Raw genomic sequence first — 4,392 nt, 5'->3', positions numbered from 1 at the left:
GGAAATTATAGTTTAATAATTTATGTTATTCTGATTAATAATTGGGATTTAATAATAGAATATTAGTAATATGGAGTTAGTAAGATTTAATAAGATGGAGCGATTGTATGAGATGATTTTTTTTAGAGAGAGAAAGAGAGAGAAAGAAATTGTTTTTTTTTCAAAATAATTAAGTGGGAGAATTGGAAATTATAATTTAATAATTTATGTTATTCTGATTAATAATTGGTATCTAATAATAGTTAGAATATCAATAATATGGAGCTATTTAGTAAGATTTAGTAAGATGAAGCGATTGCATAAGGTGATTTTTTTTAGAGAGAGAAAGAGAGAGAAAGAAATTGTTTTTTTTTAAAAAATAATTAAGAAAGATGGGAAAATTGGAAATTATAATTTAATAATTTGTCATTTACGTGTTATTCTGATTAATAATTGGGACCTAATAATAAAATATCAGTAATTTGCTGGGATTCTTGGAAGCTTGTAGGCTTTATTTAATTGGGGATTATCGACAATTCCTTTAAGGCTATCCTTTAATTGCAGTATTAGGGGACACATGTTCTGTTCCTTGACTCTTTTAAATTTCATTATATTATAATAAATATATTATAATAAATATATACACGATGATGATAAAAATTCCTTTCGAATCATTCATTGTAAAAAAAAAAGAAATCTATTTTAAAAAATTGTTCAAAAATATATTTAACTCATCTTCCACAAAGTATAACAGTAACAAACATTGTGATATCCTTCCTCAATTATCTTTCACCAAACTTATAATCGTAAGACGTGTCCCCATCGTCACTTCGATTAAACTTCCTTCGTTTCCACGGCGTTGCCTCCATAAAAGTTTCTTTCCAGAATAAACGTCCCAGGATCGTGCCTTTTGCGTAATTTGTGGATTGGGAAATTAGCGTCCGCGATGGTCATCGCGAGTCGTCTCCGTTCGTTCGTCAGAGGAAAGAAAGAAAGAAAAGAAAAAAGGAAACGCGGAAGAAAGAGAAGACTTGTTCCAGGCGCGTGGGGACGTTCCAATTAAATTGCAAATTAAAACGCATATTTTATTCGAGCGTCCTCAGTACCATTGGGAGCGACAGGAAATATAACAAGGCCCGAGCAACGTTTCCTTCGCGAATTAAGTTTGCCATTTCCGTGCCATTTTTCTTTCCCTATCTTCTCGTCCCTCGATTCGTCCTCGATCGATAATTTCGATAATCTCGATAATCTCGTCAATGATTTCCCAAACTTTGAGGGTAAATCGAATTTTGTTCGCGCCGATTTCCAATCCTCGCCTCCAAACGGCCTTTTCGAAATTGTTTCCAATACAGATGGCCTTCTTGAATCTCGATGATGGTTTTTATTCTTCTTCTTGCCCCATTTTATTCCTCTCCATCGATCTTGAACATTCTGTCCCTCGAGACAGCGTCTCCATCGTTCTCGTTATTTTGCACGAATTACCATTTCTACGAATAGCTTGTTCGCGGTTGAAACGGACCGGAACACGACGTTCTACGAGGTCATTTTTGTCCAAGTTCCTCGGTGTTTTCGACCACTGGGTGAAAGCTATTTTCTGCACCGATTGTAAGAACGTTTCGACGAGTTAAGATTTGAGAAATTGTTTATGTTTGGAAAGTAATATTTGATCAACAAATTGTGCAAATATATATTAATTTATGTAGAAATAAAAAATTATGTGTAAAAAGAGATGAAACTGATCGGTTCTTTATATCTGGTAACATTATATAAATATTATTTTGCTGTTTAAAAACATATATTTCGATTTTATCTTTAGAATCAATTTCAATTCGATTGGAATAATATAAACACTTTATCAATATGGAAATGCAATATATCAGTTTTCATAATTTTCTAATTTAATTCTTTTGAGATAGATTTCATTTGTAGGAATGAATATGATATACGAATAACGTGAATTATAATAAATCGATTAAAAATAAATTGAATTTTCAAAATAAGATTAATAATGTTTTAATGGAATATTATTATTATATCTCGTTAGATCTGTCGTCAATAATATCGGAAAATTATGATAAATTTAAAATCCATGGAAAAATTATGATGAGATTTAATGTCTTATTATTTTCGAAAATAGCCTTGCATTCTGTATGACTTTTTTCTCATTCCAAAAATTCAAAAGATTGTAATTAACTGAAAACAATTTCAAAATTGTTTCATGCGAGAGATTTTTTGCGTGAAATTATCTCTCCGGTATAATTTCCCAAAAGAGAGCTATTTTGAAAGATATATATTTTTCATAAAAGGAAATATTTATAACAGCTCACTATTTTTTAAACTTCAGTATAAATTATGCATTGCATAAGAAAAATTAAAATTTAATTACAATTAAATTCTTCTTAAAATATATGTATCTTTTTCAATTCTTTTCCTACGTCATTTATGTTTATCAAATACTCGAATTACATGTTTATCATATAATTTGGTTTGTTGTATAAGTTGGTTTTCTATTTAAATTACAATTATTGCTTATTTCTGATCAAAGATGAATTTTAATAGTTAAAATTAAAAATAGAAAATTATTTTAATTGCGATTAATCGCAGCATCGAACTAGGCTGAATAGAATTATTTTAACTAATAAATTTATTTAAAATACTCGAATAACATTTATTCATAGCTATAATTGATTACTTTTCATATATTTTTTAAACTTCAGTATAAATTATGCATTGCATAAGAAAAATTAAAATTTAATTACAATTAAATTCTTCTTAAAATATATGTATCTTTTTCAATTCTTTCCTACTTTCATTTATGGCTATCAAATACTCGAATTACATGTTCATCGTATAATTTCAATTTAAACAAGACCATAACTTGGCCAAAAAATTTTCATAAATATTATTACGATCAAGGAACTTCCAAACGAGCGGAAGCAGAATTTTTCTTGGAATCCACATTTTGGAACGCATCCAAAAATAGTATGCAGTGATAGCAGTAACACAATGCTTCTCATCTATTTTTTTCTCTCTCTTTCCCTCGATCCTCCAAGTAAGAGTACTAGCTCGAGAAACCATTGTGACAGAAACTATCCCTCGCGCCAAAGGGAGAACAATATCTTGTTACCGGAGAGTCTCTTCTTTTTCGAAAAAAAAAAAAAAAAAGCCACGAACCCTAAAAAGCCATTTCGCGGGCGGAACATCCAGAGAATTCTTCGAACGATGGGGCGAAACTTTTCCGGCGTGGAAAAATTGGCGACGGGGAGGTGTGGGGTCAACGTCTCTCGTGGAAAGTTATCCGCGACGAAAACTGATTCCTGGCGGGCGGAAGTATCGCCTCCGCTTCCGCTTTCTCGTACCTTTGTTTTCGCGCGCCTCGAGGAAAACACCCGTCCAGAAGACGATGGACGTGGTTTCCAAGTTTCTTTGACAGGCGAATTAACTTCGCGCGGAGTGTTGAACTTTTTTACGGGGAGGGGAAATTTTTGGGGAAGGACGCCGCTTTGACGATCGGTGACAGCCGGTTGGGAATTGTCTCTTCCTTGGGAAGAGCGAGTCGTTTCTTGCTGACGAAAACTTGAAGCTGAATCGTGTTCGTTATCGAAGACGAAAGTTGATATAAAAGTTGAAGCGAATGTGTGCAAAGTTTCGCGTGATGTTCTTTGCGCGCGAAAAATTTTTTTGTCCTTTTTTTTGTTTTTATATCGAGGAAAGAATAATGGAAGGTACGTTCAAATTTTAATAAACGAAACAGAAAATAATCGAATTTGACGAATGAAGGTGGAAAAAATGAAGGAACGAAAGTGTAAGACGAAAATAAAACAAATTGAATTAAATGAAAAAGTTGAATAAAAAAAAAAAAATTTTAATAATTGAAAAGTATATAAAACGATCGTTTCATTATAACGGAAAAATATAAAGAGGAAAAGTTTTCAAAGGCATGAAATCAATTACAAACTTTTAAACTTTTAGCCTGTCTTTTCCGCCACGATAAACCCTTCAAAATTAAAAAGCGGACCTTCTCTTCTACCACAAGATCCCTTTTCAAAGCAAGGTTTCAGACCTTCCAAAGCAAGTCGAGGATAGTTGTTCTTCGTGAAAGTATTAAAAGGGATCCGATTCCCCTCTCGCGACAAGGTCAAATATGCGAAAGTACGAAGCGGATGATAGGTATTCGACAGTTATCCGGCGTCGAAAGGGCGGCAATCCTTCTTTCGCCACATTATTCGTCGAGAAGAAAGGAAGGGAACGAAACTTTTAAACGGGTTCGAGGCTTCGTAAAAATCGAAAGGGCGCAAAGTTTCTTACGACTCGACAGAAGCGGGTAGGCGCTTCCGATCTTCCGGTTGAACGGGGAATAGGGTTCAAGGGATTCGATCCTCGCAGTCGAATCTTGAACAGAGGCGGATAAAA

Source organism: Apis dorsata, unplaced genomic scaffold, assembly GCF_000469605.1.
Source record: "Apis dorsata unplaced genomic scaffold, Apis dorsata 1.3 scaffold_189, whole genome shotgun sequence".
In the NCBI taxonomy this organism is placed as follows: Eukaryota; Metazoa; Arthropoda; class Insecta; order Hymenoptera; family Apidae; genus Apis; species Apis dorsata.
The sequence above is the reverse complement of the archived record's forward strand: the minus strand, read 5'-3'. Positions refer to the sequence as shown.